The following is a 21,720-nucleotide window of genomic DNA, read 5'->3' as shown; positions in this document are numbered from 1 at the left end:
AATAATAAAATATATAATTATAATAATAATAATATAATAAAATATAATAAATATAATAAGAAAAATTGGTAAAATATCGAAAATAACCCTTAATTTCTTTCGAATTCCTGACTTACTAGATCTATCTAGTCCAATTATCATCTAAACATTGTCGACTGATTAGCTATTACCTTTTTTAAATAGCATGTATAAATAAAGTGCGAAAAGTTATCTCGCAATCACAAAATAAAAAGTTATAATTTGAACGTATGATGTAGCTTTTTCAGTCTTTGTAAGGACTGAATGCTTTGTTTTCCACAATGATCCGAACGAAGTTATGGGCCATTTGTCGATATATTAAAATTATTTCTACAAACTCAAAAGCATATGGCTAAAAACTACGCTAAAAAAGTTATTCAAGAAAAATTAAAATTAATAAAGAAATTACATAGAAATAATGAAGTTTTCATGAAACACAATCCTGACATTTTTTCTCAGATATTTTTCTATAATTTGCCACACTTATATTAGTTTAAACCCAAGGAATTTTGAAGTTTAAAAAATATTTGTAAAGTATCGAAAAATACCCTTCATTTCGTTCGGATTCCTGGATTTCTAGATCTATCTGGTCCAATTATCATCTAAACATTCTCAACTGATTAGCTATCAACTTTTTAAAAAAAGCACGTATAAATAAAGTGCGAGAAGTTATCTCGCAATTACAATACTTAAAGTTATAATTTGAACTATGATGTAGCTTTTTTATTCCTTATAGGGACGGAATGTTTTGTTTTTAAAATTATTTCTACACATTCGAAATAATTTGGCTAAAGTCTACGCTGAAAAAAATTAATAAAGAGAAATCAATATTAAAAAACCAATTTTATCGATTAATAGCATAGATTACAATTTATGTTAAAATAACTTAAAAATGCCCTGAAAATTTTGATCATTTTTTAAATCCTTATCAACATTTTCAGGAAAAACCGTTACTTTTACCTCGAATTGCACAACAATTTTTTATCTTCTTTGAAGTCTAATGATTTTTTTATTAAAAATAATTATTTTCGGTGCAAATGAATAAAATACTCTAAAGTTGTGAAAAAGTTGTGAATCTTCTTCAAAATATAATTTGAAAAAAATAGAAATACCAATTTCTGAGGAAGAACACCGACTTAATCCAAACTTTTATGGAAACTTAATACAATTCTGATATCGTACGTTATTTATAATATTATTATTTATTATGTTAAACAAATAATTATGTTATCCTAGCTTTAATAAATAATTTCGTATATTCATGTGTCTAACACTCATGATGGTATAAATAATCATAATTCATGGGTAAAAGGTTTGACACCAAAAGATTTAATTCATTATTTGAAGATTTGAGTCTTGCTGCCTGGAGCCGTGGTTCGGCCGTAGTGTGCTAGGGAGCGCAGCGATTTGCCTTTCTCGCAATTGAAATGAAGGGTCGAGCCTTTCAGGGAGGAGCCAAGGAGGCGAGAAGCATACTTACCTGGCCTAATGTGGATATCTCGGATGTATAGTTTTTGTTAGTCGGGACTGGGTAAACGCTGTCTCGGATTAAAATATATCCATGGGGATATTAAAACTTCCGCCTAGCAGGACATTCCGGCGGGTTATCCCTGGAATAACCCGGGACATAAATGGGGTTAAATCGAATATCCCGGGATATCCTTATTGCTGTGAGGGATACATAAAACTGTTTCCTATTAGATCCATAGCAGTTTTAGAATTGCTATATAACTGTTCTAGAATTGTCCTAGTTTCTTTTACAACGCAGCGTACCAAAGTTCTACAATTGTTCTAGGAATATTACAGATCGGTCGTCACAGCCTTCCAGATCTGTTACAGATTTGTTGCACAACATTTGTGATTGAGTTCTAGAATTGTTCTTGAAATGTTACAGATCGGTTTTCACAGCGTTTTAGATCTGTTACAAAATTGTTAAATAACACTGATAACCGAGTTCTATTATTGTTATAGAAATGTTACAGATCGTATGTCACAGCGTTCTGGAGCTGTTACAGAATTTTTCTATTGTATGGGGGATGAAATAGTTACTTGCATGATCGTAACCTGTTACTAACCTGTTTTAGAACACGTTCTTTTGTGTTCTAGAACAGTTACAAATCTGTTCCATAACCATGTTTGCTGGGATAGGACTGTTTGCAACTTCTCCAGGCGACAATGTCTTGCTTGCTAAATAGTTTACCGCAAATGTTATGTCAGATCGAGTGACATTCGCCAAGTACATTCAACTTCCTATAGCCTCTCGGTAAGGTACTCTCTTTATTTCATGTCCTAATTCTTCACCTGTTTGTTTTCTTCAAATTTCTTCTTTTTATTTTTATTGCTCGCTTGTCTCGTAGACATGGGCGTGCTTTGTGGTTTGCACTCTATCCTGTTGCATCTTTCTAGAATACATTCTATGTACATGGCTTGATGAATTCTTAGACACTTTGTCTCCTTTTTTCTTTTAATGATTACTCCTAGAAACTTCTTCGGTCCACCTAGATCTTTCATATCAAACACTATTTCTAGGCGTTTTTTACTTCCCTTAGTTTATTCTCATCATCGCTTGCGATCAGCATGTCATCTACGTACAACAGTATGAGTTTCATCTATCCCCCTTTTCTCCATTTGAATATACACGGTTTATGCAAATCGTTTTCGAATCCAAGCTGTTTTACTTCCTCTCAAAACCTTTTCTTTCATATCTTTGGACTTACTTTTAAACCGTAAAGTGCCCTTTCTAATTTGTATACCTTCTGATTTTTCGTATGTGCATCAACTTCTATTCCGTCGGGTATTTCCATATATACTTTTAAATTTAATATCCCATTTAAAAATGCGGTTTTTACGTCCCATTTGACAAGCATGTAGGTCAAGTTTATTGCTAATAGATAACACTGATCGAACTACTGACAGTCTGAAAACTGGAGCACATGTCTCCTTTAAATCATAATTATTTTGGTTTTGGAAACCTCTGGTTATCAATTTTGCTTTATATCTGATTGATCCATCGGTTTTGAGTTTCCTTTTAAAGATCCACCTTGAATAAATAATATTTGCTTTTTTCCCTACAGACATTGGTTGAGGTCTATCATTTAGTTTCCAGACTTTATTATGATCCATAGAATTAAGTTCTTCTTTCACTACTTCCATCCAATTTAATTTTTCTTTCCTTGACACAGATTTTTCGTAATTTGTTGGATACATATTTATTTTTGCTAAAAGGCAATGGATTACTTAATCTTTTTTGGTTTGTTTTTCATTTTCTGTTTCTACAGCATAATTATCAAACCGTATATCAACTATTGGATGTGCAGTCTGAGCTGTTATCTTTCTAACTTTCGACGTGTTTCTTCTTTTGGCTTAACTTCTTCTCATAGGGCCTTTTTCTTCATTGTGTATATTACTTTGTATTTGTTTAGGTCTTTCCTGAGTTATTTTCTTGGCCTTCCTTTTTTCTTAGGGTGTTCACTATCTGGGTCTAATTTTAATTCTTCGTCCTCTACAAAAGGTTTTATCCAATTCCACTCTGGTTTGATTTCAGCTTCGTTTACTTCTGTCAACTGATCATTATCGTTCAAATATTTAGTTCTATAAACATCTTGATAGACCAATTCTTCCTTGAATTTAACGTGTCGGGACTCCATAAATCTTGATTGATTTATGAGGTGTTCTGTTGTATGACTGTACATCAGCATCGACAGTAAGTCCACACATACTTTTAGGCAAACCAGAATCAAACATGTATGCCTTTGCTTTTTCTGAATTGTCCTATTCCATCTTTCTGCTACTCCATTATGTTCCGGTGTGTGTGGTGGTGCAAAGTCTGATTCTATTTTTTCTTGCTTTAGCATTTTTACGAATTTTCCTCCAGTGTATTCTGTGCCTTGATCTAACTTTATATAAAATACCTTTTTATCTTTTCCTAGCAAATGTCTTGGTTGTACGAGAAATATTTCTAAAGCTTCTCCAGATTCATCCTTCTCCTTCAAAGTGTATGCTTTTGCTAATCGATAAAAATTATCTATGCATTAAATAATGAATCTCATTTGTGCAGGCTAAGATATTGATTTTATTGGTGCCATACATGATGTCCGCCTGTATAACTTGAAGCGGACGTTTTGTCTTGTTCCTCATTTTCTTAAACAGTAACTTTTCCATCTTAGCCATGATACATATTTCGCATTCTAATATCATCGAATTTAACGTTTTGTAGATTCTTGTCTCTTCTCTGTAATTTTTTCAAATATTTAAACGATGCATGACCTAATATAACATACTATAAAATTGCTTTGTTGTATCTTTCGAAATCTTTCGTCTTCTTCTCGAAATGATCAGCAGCGAACATTTTTTCAATTTATTTAAACTACTCAAGCTCATCTATTCATATCATATACTGTAACTTTTTCATCTTGAAATTTGTCTTTTCTGATTCTAAAAGGCCCTTTATTTTTAAATGGACAATCTCTTACAAAATAACCTACTTCATTGTATCTGTAACACTTGCTTTCACGATCTTAACTTTCTCCATTAGCTTTAGTCTTCTTTTCAGCTTCAATTTGCATTATAAATGATCTGATCTCATCTCGCCTCATCTCCTTTGAAGTAGTGTGTCTCTTCAGTAGATCAGCCCTTCGTATTTCTGGCAGCACTGGAACTATAGCTTGATAAAAGGATGATCGCTTTTCTTGTTCAGTTAGTGGCACCGTATCTTTACACATCTCATACACCCGTACTATTGTGTCATCTTAGATCTTAATCTTAATAGAGTACAGTCGAGTTCTTACAGAAGTATGGGTAACATTAACTTACCTTTTCTTACATTCGCTTAGCATTTTCAGAAGTTTTTTAGGGTTTCCTTCCTTGACGACCTTTTTATGATAATGCTCGTCCAAATGGTTGATTATTATATCCCGAACAAGATCTTCTTTCTCGTTTTTAATTGATTCTGAAAAATTCTTTGAATGTTCAACATTTAGATCAATAATATTTAGTAGACCGCTAGTTCTCAATTCTGATCTCAGATAGTCCATTCAAAGATCGACGTTGGATTTCCCTGTCAACTTGTATTCTCTCTTAATGTTCACCTTTGCAGTAACAAATTCTTCTTTGATGGTCATTTTTAAAGTCTGCATATTTTGTCCATCAGCCTCTTTTCCTTCTTTTCTCTGGCTTCATCCGCTTGACCTGCATCCATCTTTAAATTCACGGTGTTCCCATTCGAAAATGCATCCTTCGAGCCAATCACATCTGCTTCTATTTCAGACAAGCTTTTTCGCTTACCTTCATATGAAATCTTACCCTAACCACCTTTGACTTTAATAATTCCTAAACTCTGCAATCTGAGTTTCTCAGCTTCTAAATTATTTGTTTTTTATCTTTGTACGACAGAGGTCTCTGTATTGTACGGTTGATAAGTAGAAGAACTACTATACCATAATCAATTTTTATTAAGCGAAAATAATTGAAAATGCGAGAAAAATAAGTTCTAAAAAATTCACTGCGGGCTGGGTTTGAACCAACAACCTCCTCATTACATGTGAGGAGCGCTACCAATTGCCCCGAAACTCTGTTTCAAACTTGAATTTAGCAACTGGCCTTAAAATAATAACATCTATGAAAAATAATTTCGATCGAAATTAAGCAAATCCAAGTTCTACAATTTTCACTGTTGGTGCTGCGGTGGCGCAATTGGTAGCGCCCCTCACATGTAATGAGGAGTTGTTGGTTCAAACCCAGCCCGTAGTGAATTTATTAGATCTTATTTTTCTCGCGTTTCCAATTAATTTCGCGTAATAAAAATTGATTATGGTGTAGTAGTTCTTCTACTTATCAACCGTACAATACATAGACCTCTGTCATACAAAGATAAAAAAACCACTGGTATCAGGCGTCAAAAATAATATTCTACCTAATTAACCAGTTTAACCGAAACTCTGTTTCTATAACTCTGTTTCAAACTTGAATTTAACAACTTGCCTTAAAATAATAACATCTATGAAAAATAATTTCGATCGAAATTAAGCAAACACAAGTTCTACAATTTTCACTGTTGGTGCTGCGGTGGCGAAATTGGTAGTGCCCCTCACATGTAATGAGGAGGTTGTTGGTTCAAACCCAGCCCGCAGCGAATTTTTTAGAATTTATTTTTAAAAAATTTTTTTCTCGCGTTTTCAATTAATTTCGCGTAATAAAAATTCATTATGGTATAGTAGTTCTTCTACTTATTCACCGTACAATACAGAGACCTTTGCCGTACAAAGATAAAAAACCACTGGTATCAGGCCTCTAAAATAATATTGTATATAACTTTAAATTGTTCTCAAGAACTGGGTTTCAATTAAGTTCGTTCGTCTCTGCTGTGAAGTAAAACTCTAGATTAATGCCTGTGTTACTTTCTATATATGCCTAATCATCTAATCATCTATCGTCTCAAAATCCCCACGTCTATCATCTACTTCTATATTTCACACGCATCAACAAACTCATAAGTTTGATTTAGCTTCGAAAGAAAAACATCCCTAACGAAGCTCCTTCTAAACATAAAAAAAATAATTAAAAAATATGAATAAATTTCTTACTTCCATTCACTTCGTTATTCATATTATTTTCATCTTAATTTAAATCTCAAAAACTTTGCAGTCATTAGTCTCGTCTTCTTCTGTTGAATGGTTTCCATCACGCTCATAATCAACGAGAGCTTGTGTTAATTCTTCGATGGACGTTGTTTCCGCCATGCTCATCCAGGATTTCTAAAACACGCTTTTTAGTTAAAAATGTATCATAAAATTATTTCATCAAGTGCTCTTCCAGATAAAAAATTGCATGTCATTACAAATTTTCATCTACATCAACGTCCATTCCAGGCATCAGTCAAAACGTATAGTGCCGTGTTTTGTGCTTCTAAAACATATAAGCTGCACAGCGTCCCATAAATCTTGAAACAAGAGACCAAACGCTCCCGCCGAGCCACACGTATGCGCACACCACTTTCTAATATATGCCTTTAATTTCAAACATCAATAACTCATTAACTTCTGTGTTTCTATAACTTCAAATAATTATATTCATATTACTCAATGCATCTATGAACAATAATTAAACTTCATGATACTCAGTATATCCATGAATAATAATAATTTCATAACACCCAATATGTACAACTATTATAAATAATTAATTCATAATATTCCATATATCTAAGAATAGTAATTATTTCATCAAGAACGTAGACATTGAAAAAAATTTTTCCGCCAAAGAGTGAATTTTAAGAAATGATTCACTCTTCCAGTCTCCCTTTTCTACTGTACTTCGGATGTGAAGTCCGCCCCGCGCAGCGGCTGCGAAGTCATAAAATTTATGCGACGGTCTCGCTGCTCTCACTAAAATGTGCAAGGAAACACGCGCTTGTCCCGACAGGCTCTTTGTCTCACATCAAATGAAAATTTCAAAAACTTACCTCTTCAGTCCTCCACAATGTTTGCACTTTAGTGAACAACCCTTTTACGCTTTCCCAAGTTCGCAGATCTCCGCGCAGTGGAAGCGTGCTGTGAACTATAACCTTTTTCAATTATAACTTAATATATAGAACTTGGGATAGGTCTTCAACACAATAACACTTTGATAACTCTGTTACACATACAGTGGTTTATTAAAACCTTCGACAACGCTTCACAATGTAATACAAAACAGAACGACTATTGTGATTCGCATGGGACGATATTCAACAAAACACTGAACTAAAGTACGCATTAGCAATATCGATAGCTAGATCGAAAACCGAATGGTGGTAGCACCTGTCGGAATCTTTCAAAGCTTTACCCAAAACTCAACACACGTCCAGGTATGTATAGGTCTCTCCAGTGTCAAAGTGTCTAATAACACTAATATCCACAAGCTCAGGGTCCTCGGCAACGCCAGGAACCATTTCTTTCTTCAGACGAATTTTGGGACACTTGTCTAATTTAAAGTCCATACCATTCTTTCCTGTGTACTGCCTGACGAAATTTGAAGCTCTGAAGTTTGCTTTTAGCAAAAGCATAGATGTTTAGGTCATCCATACTAAATACATGAGTGACCTTATGCACACGATGTTTAGTATTGTAACAGAGGTATCCAGAACAGTTTCTTAGTGCGAGAGATAGAGGCAGAAGTGTGAAGTAAAAAAGCAGAGGACTCATGGTGTCGCCCTGAAAGACGCTGCTACGGTAGGTGACGTCGTTCGTTGTCACTCGATATTTTCCAGATCAGATAGTAAATGTAGTTTTCCGAATAGGCATGAATCTCTCTATGCAGCTCACTATGTGTGGATGAACCTCTAAGCTTTCCAACAGATAGATGATAAGTTTCTGGCACCATGGAGTATGGGTACGCGCCATAAAGCCTCCTCTGACAGGGATCATGCTACTATATATGTACATATATTAGGGTGGTCCAAAATAACATATTTTCGAGTTTTGACCATTTAATACTAGAGAGTAAGTCTTCATAGTGGATAAACTCTTATGTACTTTTTCAAATTTTTAAAATAATAACTGAGCGAACGCAAGGCTATAGAATTTCCATTGACTAACAGAATCTTTCTTTTCTTAATAGCTAAATTATATGGTCCAATAGGTTGGTTAAGTCTTGTAATGCTAGTGGCTAAGTTATTGGTGCAGGAGTTTTAGCTACGGAAGCTTCATTGGGTGAGAAGTTGCCCAATGACCGTCGGATTCAGTGGCTTAAATATCACCATATTTTTGAGAAATTGGAATCTCTAAAAGTTCCTAGATGGACTGGTCAACTGTAAGAAAATCTAAATTACGATCTTTACGGATTTGCTGATGCTTATTTTAAATCTTACTTCGCTTCTGTTTATCTTAGAATCCTCAGTGAAGATTTGAATAATGCTCACGTTTGCTTAATAATGGGTAAATCTAAAGTGGACCCATGTAAATACTTGTCAATTCTACGTTTAGAATTATGTGAGGCAGCCTTACTTGCTAAGGTACTCAAATTCCCCATGGATACAATATCGCTTGAAAATGTTCCCACTCCTTATCACACTGATTGTCAAATAGTGATATATCTCTACCAAGGATAATCTGGCCGACTGTGCTACGAGGAGACTCTCGTAGGCAAAAATTCTAAAGCACCCTTTATGGTGGCAAGGCCCACCGTGGATAGAATTGCAGTCTTTAAAATGACTCGATTATCGCTAGGATTATCCCACACCATCTGACTTAGAACCACGCGCATTTATTTTATTTTTATACTAGATAAAAATTAAACTTTAATTTTTGTCGAGCTGTTATTACACTCGAGGGGGCCGGTATGTTACGAAAAGCTTCGAAACCTGTCACTCATTGAATTTTGCAATGTGAGTTTATCAGCTTGCCGAATAAGTGTAAGATACAAAATCGAATCAAGAAATGACAGTATGCGAGAAATTTTTAGTGTCTTTCGTGATGGAGTCAAAGTTGAGTATTTCTAAACAAGGCCCATCAAGCGCCGTTATAAATAAAATGAAAACTATCTTCAAAAATGTACTTTAAAAAGATATACATAATAAAACAAAAACCCATATAAGGGGCATTATTAGTCAACTATCCCAACTTTAAAAGTTATCTACTTTGATTCTCTGAGAATTCTGAGAATATGTTCGTTTACCCAACAGTACATAATCCACAGATTTATAGACCAGGTAACCACCCTTCCTTATGTGTGTATGTAATTCGTTTTCTAATTACGCAATGTAATTTTTTATAATGGTTTTATAAATTGATTTTGACACGCTTTCATCAGATTAATTGTTTTTATAAATTTTTCACAATTTTGGGTTCCTAGATTATTTTTAAATATTTACATTCAGAAATGTTAACTTGTAAGATTAAAATGGATGAACCTTGTTATAAAAAAATAAAAAGCAGAAAGTAATTACCTTAAAATTAACAGCATTTTCCTTTAATTTAATTATTCATTATTTTAAAAACTACCTATTTCGTTAGGGCTTGAAATACTGACAGGGTTTTCCATGCCAGACAGGCAGAGAACGAAGAGGAAAGGGAGTAAGAAGAAAACCAAAACCCATAAATAATAATGGAGAGTATTTTCAAGATTTTGAAAAGCTTGGCGCTTTCCGAAGATCGTCATTATGCCCCTGGATCTTAATAAAATAGAAATTTGTGCGTATATACTACGAAAATGCGAAGTTTAAAACGAGAATGGAAAAAGGTTACAATTTAAGGACGAAATTTGCTGAAAAGTATCCTAATATAAAGGAAGTCGCACTAAGCGATCTTATCGTTAAGGTGAAGGATATCAGGACTAATTTATACGCCACAGAAGACCGAGCAATGGAGATTAAACAGGTTCATTTCGCGTGGAAAAACGACGGCAATGAACAACAGTTACATGAAGCCGCGTCACACTGTCAAGCAGGGGCAATTGGATGTTCTTCCTCAACCTGTTGATGATCCAACACCACCACAACTTTCAGAGGTGGATGGCCTTATACAATCAGATGCTCAAGCATAGTTTCGGCAACCAAAAAGGCGATTGAAATAGACATACCATATGAACAGAATGTTATGCGCCTTTATTTTTGGCCAGAGAAAAGTGGGCAAAGTGTAAGGGGAGAACATCATCTACTCTTCTTACTTAAGTACCCACAGATAGACACAAGAATAAATGACCAGAATCTGGCAGATAAAAAGCGCATAATATCTGTAAACAGATTGCTTTTGGCTGCCGAAATAGCTGCTATCAAAATGCAAGTGGAACAGCGGCTTCCTATTGATGAACTTTCCTTTGAAGATGTAAACATCGAAGACCTGCTTGAAGCTATAGGCATAGGCAATAACGATGATGTGAACAACGAAATCCCAGAAAAACGAAAGCCTCTTGAAAGGAATTTTGGTGACACTTCAATAGAGTTCAGACATGTAGAACCAACAAAAAGGCATTCTCTGTCCAAGATTAATATCATAAATGATCTGCGTGCACTAGTAGAAGACTATTGTCCATTGACTCAATATAAAACAGGAAATAGAACCAGAGAGCTGATAAACCATGTTACTAAAATTATCCATCCTTGCACTTCGAGACATTAAAACCATCAATATGGGATGAGGTTATATAGACTCGCAAAGAAAGAGACTTGATATTATTCATGTTAGATCTGCGTCGGAAGAAGACGGATATGTACATAGAAGTCAGAGATAATGTAAGAACTTAAAGGGCGAGGTACAGTTTAAAGCTGCTTTCAACCCTAACCCTCTTGATCTAAATTCAACTATGAGTGAACGAAACTTAAAAATGAGGGCTTAAATACATAGTTTTCGAGATAATCGCAATTTTGTCGAATAGACAAATCATGTTGCCATGCGAAGGCGTTCAGTCACTCCTTTTCTTGTAGTGGAGATGGAGTAAGAAGTCAGCGAGGTTTTTAAGCTATTCAAGAGGCTCGGAGCAGCTTATGAAAAAGTGGATTCCCCGTTCGACGTGTTTGCTCGTGGGACATACAACTTTCCATCGGATCTCATTGCAAGAGATTTTCTACTTTGCTTATTTCTTACAAATGACAACACATCAAATCTAATATCTACGTCCAGCAAAAATCGAGGGTCAGAATTTGATTGCTACTTGGCTGACTTGTAACATCTTTTTCCCAAGAAAAGAAAGGTTCCTTAGATTATATTTAAGTGGAATACACTTCGCTAACTTATTTTTCAATTTATTCTGATTGTGAAGCTCGGGTGGTTTTACGATAGGTATTTTTTTGTTGCTCTAGTTACATGAATTAAGAAACATATTTAAGATTCATTTTTCGAGTAATTGACATTACTTATAACTAAACGCCGAGAAAGGTTATGTTTTTTATTATTTAGTTTTTTACAGGGTTTAGTGAATATCTATATCTAAATTATTTTGCATGCTCTGTTGTCTTCTATGACCTTCTTTTCTTTCGTTAGGGTACGGATTTCTTTATTAATTCCAAGACAAAATATTATTTTTCATTTTAATAAAGTCAAGAAAAATAATTTGAGGCAATTGTTGAGCGTATTGTAAGCGCATAAGCATTTTAACGCAAAATCATCATAATGTGGCATTCAAAATACACATCCTGTTACAAATTCTAACCTCCGAAAATCAATTTCGATTTGTAATTTCAAACCGAATATACAACACTGTCCTAAAATCTGAAAACACCTGTATGAGTCGCATATTTCACAGATATGCTGGTACAAGAGGAAATCATATTGATTCATGTCAATCAGTCGTTCTCACAGAAGATACACTGTAAAAATGTTATGTTGAAAATCACATTCGACCGTAATTTAACGTATCGGAAATTCAGAACTTGACTGCGAGTAAAGCAGTAAATTGACGGGACCTCAATACTAATTAACATTTTGGTATAATTAAACTGAAAGGAACATAGTAATAAAACCGTGACCGCTGTAATTTGACAGTCGATATGTAAAATAGCATCTTGTTACATTGGAAACTATTTGACCTATTTAATAAGTTGTAAAGATACCTACAGAATTGTATTTACATGAGACTGTGAATTTACAAATAACAGCGTATTTACTATTTTTCTGTGTGACGTAAATCGGCGGAATGTAGAAGTGCTTGATGGAGAGGGAAATTACATGGAGTATGTTATTTCCACTGATGGCTAGGCCTAGACCGGAAAACAAATGAATGTTCGGTTATTTTACCTCCATTTGTTTACAAGATATTCCTCATTATATGAAATGGTCCGTTCGATGTTACGGAATTTTTCGTAAGACTCGTTCAGGGCTAAAGTTACGGGAAACTTCCTGATATTAATCAGCGCCTATCTTATAATGAAAAAATAATTAAGTTTTCTACAAGCAGTATCACTGGCTTTGCAGTGGACATCTCACGTTTTTCTTGTCAATTGACAAGCACAAAGTTTTTCCACGCACGTGGCTGTGAATTTACACGCAGTGTGTTTTTTTCAGAGTCGTTTTTTTACGCAAGAGTCTCGTTTATTAATGCAGACTCTTGTAACTTCACTACATATTATATGGGTTCATTAGCTTCCAACGTATTACGATGTAAAATAGCACAGCATTTTTTTACAGTGTACTAATGCTTCGGAGCATCTACATAAACGTACTAAAGAATATCTTTGCAACCCATTAGGTAGAGAGTAAATGAGCCTACGCGCAGAAAAAAAGAAATGTAATATTTACTTATCGAGAAATGTAGATAGTTTCTTGTAACCGTAACAGTATAAACTGCTCATAATAAGGGGTGAAAATGTCAAAATCACTTAGCATTTCGTAAATATCACAATGAAATTAAGGTTAATTTAATGGTTATCCTTTAGTAAAATAAACATCTATTCTCTGGTAATACATACTGTAAGAAATTTAAAATCCAATGAACCGATATTAAAATAGTGGTGCAGTGGTCATTACCGAAGGATCGTTGGATGCTACCAATCTGCTTTTTGTTTGCTTAGCACGATCCTAAAGTCGAAGCAAAGCAACCTATCCGCGCGGACCACCGAGTGAATTCACGGAGCAATAGGCAATGGATGGATTGCCTCACGTAGAAAACATTTCTTGTTGATATTTTTGTGGCAGTCGTCCCATTAGACAATATTCCCACTTAGCAAGGAAGAGGTTTTATAAAAATGAACAAAATTTTAAACCGCACAACTTCACAGTTCGCGTATACTTGGGAGATTATTGGAGCAGGACGTTTTTGTTTTCTCTAATTGTTTCAGTTGACTTCTATGGATATAACGTAAATCCAAGAGCTTTCGTTGGGTGCCGCGATGATATGGGCACCTATTCAGAAGTCATTCCCAAGGTCGTCACCTCAGTTACAAATGCATTTCGAAATTATTTTACAGATCGCAACTCGTATAAAGTCTAGTGGTTAAGACAGTTGACTTGCGTGCTTAGGTTTATGTGTTCGTACCCCCCCCCCCCCCCCCCCCCCCCTTGCGTGCGAAATTTTAATTGTATTATAAGCGTTGTACCTTGCAAACACTGATTAATTATAATTACATAGGTGCAGTGATACGATGGACTAAGCTGTAAACGAAATTTGAATTCCCGTATTTAATGTTGTTCATTGTTAAACAAATTAAAAATAACAATTAGAGGAAAATTAAATTTGTAAAATGTTGCGGATGTGTGAAATAAGAATTGAATTTACTCATTTGGAGACGATCTCGTATATTTTCGCGATGAAAATTATCTTGCTTTGTTTGCGAGGTTATGGTTCATAACAGTTTTCAATGACAGTACAAAACAAATCATGTGTCGTGTGCTTGTTTTGACAGTTTCCAAGTGCTTATTTAAAGACACAATATGCAGAAAAAGTGAACAAATAACGAATCATTCGTAACAGTCCTGTATTTTCTCGACGAAGTCGAAAGTTGGAAGATTTTAACAACTTGAAGATGCCAGATAAGTAGATTTTTCTTTTTATAAGGATCTGCTAGTTGGAATTTGCTCTCTGAATAACATTTTTTTTCAGAATTATTTAGAAAAAAGTGTCAATGTGAAAGTGGGCTATATTCGTGCAGAGTGTTTGGCGGGACTATTCGTCCTATAAAAAAATTTGACACTAAACAATTTTTCGGAGCACCTAAGCTGCATATTTGTGGGGGTAGGGGGAGGCCAAAAATGTTCTGCGGTATTTATAGGACAACTTTATGACTCATGTGGCCATTGGAAGCCCCCTTTCAAACGCAATTTTTGATGACTAATTTTATTTTAGTGATTTATTTTCATAGAATTTCAGTAGATGCAATAATATTTCAGTCGATTTTAAGGAATTTGTTCAAGAGAAGTGAGGTATTTCGCAGAGTTTGAAAGATTTCAAGAGATTTGAAATTAGATTTGGAATTCAACTTTAATTTCTATTAGTTTATCCTCAATTGTTTTTAATTCACCTCGTTGCATCGAAGCGCTCTCATTTTTCTTAAATTTTTTTTAAATTCACTTAAATTTTACTAAAATCAATGACTTTATTTTTTATTTTTAAAGTTATTTCAAACTGGTTAAAATTTTTTTGGATTTAACTTGAATTGTTGCATTTTTAAGAAATACCTATTTATTATTGAAAATTCGACTGCTTGGTTGATAGTTTGACCCTCATCTTAAAAATTAATTTTTAATTATTTTTTTTCAAACAAAAATTACACTGTATAGTTGTCTATTTTTCTTTGAAGTTCAACAATGTGGTAGAAAATTCAAATTTATGTTAAAGATTTTTATTTCCTATTCAAAGTTAATGAATTTTCTAATGGAAATTTATTTAATTTTGGTTATCGATATATTTCTTGAGTTTATAAATTCAACTATTTGGTTTAAAATTGATATAGTTTGTTGAAAATTCGTTCTTTTTGATAGTTAATTAATTGCCTTGGTTGAAAATTTTAGAGATTTTAAAAAAATTAATGCAAACATAAGTCGTCTTTGTGACGTCTTTGAGAATATTTTTAAATCTTTGAAATCCTTGAATTTTTTGAAATCTTTGTGAAGTTTCGAATTTTTTGTAAATTCTTGAATTTTCTTCAAAATCTTTGTGCAATCTTTTGAAATATTTCAATCTTTGTGAAATCTATTGTAACTTTCTTCTTGTAATTTTCATAAAATCTTTTTATATCTTCTAAGAAACTTTGAAATCTTTGAAATTCTCTGAAATCTTAGAAATCTGATTTAACATCTTTAAAATCCTTGAAATCGTCGGAAAGTTTTAAAATCTTTAAAATTTTTCTGAAATCTTTAAAATTTTGTGAAAGCTTAGAAATCTGATTTACATCATTAAAATCCTTGAAATCTTCTAAAAGTTTTAAAATCTTTAAAATATAAGTTAAATCGTTGACATCTTTGTGAAATCTATTGAAATTTCATAAACAAATTTGAAATCGTTTAAAATCTTTGAAATGTTTTCAAATATTTGAAATATTGGTGAAACTTTTTGAAATCTTTTAAAATTTGGTTAAAATAATTGTAATACTTCAAATCTTTTAAAAACGTTTCTAAATATTGGTGAAATGTTCGAAATCTTTGTAAAATCTTTGAACTCTTTGTGCAATCTTTTGAAATCTTAAAAAATTTTGTAAATACTTTGAGATCTTTGTATAGTTTTTTGAAAATTTTTTGATATCTTGGTAAAAACTTTTGTGTTCATTTGAAATCATTGAAATCTTCTCAAATTCTTCGAAACCTTCTTCATTTTTGTAAATCTTAAAACTGAAAAGTTAACAAAGATGAATTAAAAAAGAATTGGTTAGATTTTTGACCAAAAACCAAAATTGAATGAAACGATTTCAAGGCCTCCAAATATTTTAACCAAATTTCCAAAGATTTCAAAATGTATATTTCAAAGATTTCAAAACATTTCAAATATTTTGATCGATTTTAAATTTGTTTAGAAAATTTCAATAGATTTCACAAAAATGTCAAAGATTTTACAAAGATTTTAAAGATTTTAAAGCTCTCAGAATATTTCAAGAATTTTGAAGATGTAAATCAGATTTTTAAGATTTCAGAAAATTTCAAAGATTTCAAATTTTCTTAAAAGATTTAAAAATATTTCGAAAATATTTGAAAGATTTCATGAAAATCACATGAAGATTTTTAAAAAATATAAGAATTTCAAAACATTTCTAAGATTTTAAACGATTTAAATTTTTTTTAGAAAATTTCAATAAATTTTACAAAGGTGTCGAAGATCTTACAATAATTTTAAAGATTTTAAAACTTTTAGAAGATTTCAAGAATTTTAAAGATATAAATCAGATTTCTAAGATTTCAGAAAATTTCAAATATTTCACAAAGATGTCAAAGATTTTACAAATATTTTAAAGATTTTAAAACTTTCAGAAGATTTCAAGAATTTTAAATACGTAAATCAGCATTCTAAGATATCAGAAAATCTCAAATATTTGACATTTTTTTAGAAGATTTAAAAAGATTTCACAAAGATTTCATGAAAATTACATGCAGATTCTAAAAAAATAAAAGAATTTTAAAGATTTCAAAGCATTTCAAAGATTTTAAACGATTACAAATTTGTTTAGAAAATTTCAATAGATTTCGAAAAGATGTCAAAGATTTTACAAATATTTGATAGATTGTAAAACTTTCAGAAGATGTCAAGGATTTTAAAAATGTAACTCAGATTTTTCTAACATTTCAGAGAATTTCAAAGATTTCACATTTTTTTAGAAGATTAAAAAATGTTTCACAAATATTTAAAAGATTTAGTAAAAATTACATGAAGATTCTAAAAGAATAAAAGAATTTTAAAGATTTCAAAACATTTTAAAGGTTTTAAATCAATAAAAAAAATTTCGAATATTTTAAAAGATTTTACCAATATTTCAGTGATTTCAAACAAATCTATAAGGATTTTAAGATTTGAAAAATTTCAAAACATTTCCGAGATTTGAAACGAGTTCTATTTTTTTTAATTTCAAAATATTTCACAAAAGTTCAAAATATTCCAGCTATTTCAAATAAATACGAAAGATGTAGAAAAGATTTCTCAAGTATTTCAAAGATGGTATAAGAATTTTAAAGGATTTCAAGAATTTACCAAAATTAAAAAGGTTTCGAGGAATTTGAGAAGATTTCAATGATTTCAAACGAACACAAAAGTTTTTACACAGATTTCATAAAATTTCATAAAGCTTTCAAAAGGTTGCACAAAAAGTTCAAAGATTTTACAAATATTTCGAACATTTCACCATTATTAAGAAAAATTTGAAAAAGATTTCAAGGATTACAAATATTTTAGCCAAATTTTAAAAGATTTCAAAAAGTTTCACAAATATTTCAAATATTTCTAAACATTTCAAAGATTTTAAACGATTTTGAATTTATTTATGAAATTTCAATAGATTTCACAAAGATGTGTTAAGGATTTAAATTTATCTCTTATTACATGTACTTACATACATTACTTATTTATCTCTTATTACATGTGCGATTTACTCGCGTTCCGGTCGATTTCGGATTCTTTAAACGTGTACTATTGTTTTCTTATTGAAATCCTTTCGAGAAATGTTAACTGTTTATTCAAATAAACTATACTTTCATATTTTTATAAAGTGAACTGTTATTATTTATAATAGAGATCATCTAATCCCATGGACTTTAATTATCTCTAAAATTTACTTTAACATATCAGAAGTGGGATGATCTCAGCTTAGATTTTAAAGTATCAAAGTGGATTCTTGAAAATTATAATCGGTCTTCTTGCGTGTATAGACGAGTCCATTAATGAAGCGTCAGTGTACGAGTCCAATATAAAAGGGCCTGTGGATGAGTCGATTGTTCGGTCGGTTACGAAAGTACGGGATAAGGAATCGTGGAATGTTCGTGAGTTGAAACTTTTGGATCGAAAAACAAAGTAGGACAATAAGTGGAAATTAAATTTTGCGGTGTGAAAAGTGAATAAGAGACTATGTCGGATCACAGTGAGAGGGAACATGAGGGGAGCTTTCGTAGATTTCTCAACAACGAAGAAGGTGAGATTCAAGATTATTGGGGCGCGAATGCGGGTGGGCAGGATAGATCTTCGACTCCAGATGAAGAAGATGCGACAGACAAAACTGTAGTAGATATTGACCTTCACGAAGCACCTAGAAAGCAACAAAACTCGCAACTTGGTGCAAAAATCAGCGCTAAAAAGACGAACGATGAGAATTTTAAAAACGCTGAATATAAACCGATGGATGTAATAAATTTGTTTCTGAGAGAGAGTCGCGAACGAGAAGTTTTGATGTTGAACGTGTTGAAAGGTTTCGCTGATGCTAATATAAATGCGAACACTCCCGGACCTAGTAGTGCTTCGGTGATGCCGTCTTACCACATTATGCCTGATCAAAGTCAAAATATCGTTGACTTTACGGGTGGAGAGGGAAGTATATCGGCTCGAGAATAGCTTGAGAATATCAAGAGTATAAAGGAACTTCACAGCTGGCCCGAAAGTTTTACTGTGGAGACTGCGAGATCACATCTTCAAGGAGCAGCATATTACTGGTTCAAAGTCCATTCCAAAAAAGTAAAATCCTGGAATGAGTTCCAAACAGTTTTTCGAAAAACATGTTTAACAGCAGAAAGCACTGCTGCAAAATGGAAGAAAATGGCCGAGCGTTCACAACGTAAAGACGAAAGCACTACAGCGTATTTTGACGAAAAAGTAAAATTATGCGACGACGTTAAATTGAACTTTAAGGACACGAAGGAGCAAGTATTGGTCGGCTTGTGGCCCCGGGATTTGTGTGCGTGTTTAGCTTCGAAAGACCATCATAATGTTGATGACATGCTACACGATCTAACCGATTTAGAACGCCTGACCAACCAAAGGACTGAACGAATTCGAAGTCAAAAGGAATCGACCACTCCTAAAAAGAATCAGAGTGCTAATTCGTCCTCGCAGAAACCAGCAGAAGGAAAAAAGTTCGAGACGGACTGATGAAAACCTGTGGAGGATAAAAAGTTAGAGTCTGAGAGACGTAATCCTGATCGTCGTCCATCGTTGAAAAGTTTATCGGGAGAATTAAAGTGCTATAATTGCTCGAAATTCGGTTATATATCGAAAGACTGTCCAGAGCCGCGCAGGGAATTAAAATCTTTAAAGTGCAACGGCAGCGGGCACATGCAGATTCACTGCACTGTCTTGCCTGCGAATAAGAAATCGGAAGTGAATTTGATCAGTCTTGATCGCGATCCAACGATTCAAAAGTATATTAAGAAAGCTTTAGTTGACGAACCAATTCGCTCGGAATCGTGTATTTGGATGTCTCAGTGGATGACGTGTTTCTCGAAAAAGTTGGTTTTCGTGTAGTGCCCGATGACGCACAAGCGTTAGATGTGATTATCGGTCGCACCTACACTCACCATCCACGAGTGATTTACCACAAGGGTGTGAAACTTCCAGCACATTCTATAAATTTCATCAGGGTGAGAAGTGCGGGAAACGTTCATGTACTCTTAATTTTGAATTTCAATAACTACAAAAAGGAAATTATCGAAGGTAGCAGAATCGAAACACGTGAATTATCGGAGGTCCCCACTACATAGTCAGCTGTTTGCAGAAAACCAATCAAGTTAGAAGAACTTCACATCGGAAATTACAGTATCAAAGAAGATTTAGAGGACCTTGTAAGTGTGATAAATGAGTCGCGAAACTGTATCGAAAAATATTTCCGAATTAGGATGTACGGATCTGATTGAAATGCGAATAACGAGAAAACACGGTAGTAAGCCGGTAAGTAGCAAAGCTTATTCCGCTAGTATAAAAGAGCGCCAAACGCTGAAAAATATAATTAAATAATTAAAAGAAGAAGGGATTGCCACCGAGACAAATTCTTCTTACGTGAGTCCAGTTTGATTGGTTAAAAGAGCGAATGGCGAGCCACGAATGGTCGTAGACACGCGTAAATTAAATAGCCAGACGGAACTAATTCACTTTCTGTTGCCGAATTTAGATGATCACTTAGCATTGTTGCACGGGACGGAATTATTTATTACACTAGATCTTGCGAATGGTTATTTACAGGCCTCGATTGCGGAGAAGGATCGTCATAAAACTGCTTTTATTACCCCAGTCGATTCAGGGGAATTTACGTGTATGATATTCGGTTTTATGAATCCTCCATTTTATTTTTCAAAATTATGTCAAAAGTTCTTGAACCACTTAGAGAACATTGTGTTCTTTTTTATCTAGATGACATCTTGATAGGTGGATTAGATTAGCCAGATCTGAGAGAAAAACTTATCTTATTCCTTAAAGCATTGAAAAATGCGAATCTCACGATTAATCTGTCTAAATGTTCTTTTCTTCAAAAAAGTGTAAAATATTTAGGATTTATGTTTTCAAAGGGTGAAATCGAGCCGAGTGATTCAATGATAAGGGGAATTATAGATTTTCCGATCCCGTCTGATGCACACGAGCTTCGAAGATTTCTAGGAAGATTTCTAGGAAGATTTCTAGGTTACATGCTTTGTTGCGCGATAATGAACCTTTTCAGTGGAATGTAGAGAGAGAGAGAGAGGGGGGGGGGGGGGGGGGGGAGAGATCAAGCTTTTAATATGTTAAAACAGATTTTGTCGAGTAAACCGGTTTTAGAGATTTCCAATCCAAAAGCTCTCACCGAACTTCACACAGATGCGAGCGCGAAAGGCTTAACGGCTATGCTTTTTCAGAAATCTTCAGGCAAGAAATATCACCCGGTCTATGATATAAGCGGTCGTACGAGCGAACCCGAGAGGTGATACCATTCTAGCAAATTAGAGCTGCTTGCAATTGTTTGGGCGGTGTCACGTTTACGTTCATTCTTGATAAATATTCCGTTCGATATCAAAACTGAATGCCAGGCGTTACTCTATTTCCCAGTAGCAAATGTGTGCTACATCGAATGGGTCAACTCGAGCCTAACCTAGAAATAAATCTAACCTAGCCTAACCTAGAAATTAATCTAACCTAGCCTAACCTAACCTAACCTCATGAAACACAATTGAACTGATTGTGTTGTCCTGTTGTGTTTGCGGTACCGTTTCACTTAGCTTCGGCTTAACCTACTTAGAGGTTTAACTTATCCTAACCTATCAAAACCTGACCTAACCTAACCGATTACGCTGGCAACCCTGTTCTTGCGTACTTTCATATTTTGACATTAATAGCAGTAAATGTCTGGAGTTTCGTAACCGC

At 33.6% G+C, this 21,720-nt stretch overlaps 1 protein-coding gene and 1 non-coding gene across 12 annotated transcripts in view; both read left to right on the top strand.

Annotated features, from left to right (window-relative positions):
- Positions 1 to 21,720, top strand: part of LOC117171308 (exocyst complex component 7) — a 336,468-nt gene that overhangs the window by 171,598 nt on the left and 143,150 nt on the right. The window lies entirely within an intron of this gene.
- On the top strand, positions 5,695 to 5,766 carry Trnat-ugu. Its single transcript has one exon. It is a non-coding gene; the product is annotated as a tRNA-Thr (tRNA).

The sequence above is a fragment of the Belonocnema kinseyi genome, chromosome 4, assembly GCF_010883055.1.
Source record: "Belonocnema kinseyi isolate 2016_QV_RU_SX_M_011 chromosome 4, B_treatae_v1, whole genome shotgun sequence".
Taxonomy (NCBI): Eukaryota; Metazoa; Arthropoda; class Insecta; order Hymenoptera; family Cynipidae; genus Belonocnema; species Belonocnema kinseyi.
This window is presented reverse-complemented; position numbering and strand designations above follow the sequence as displayed.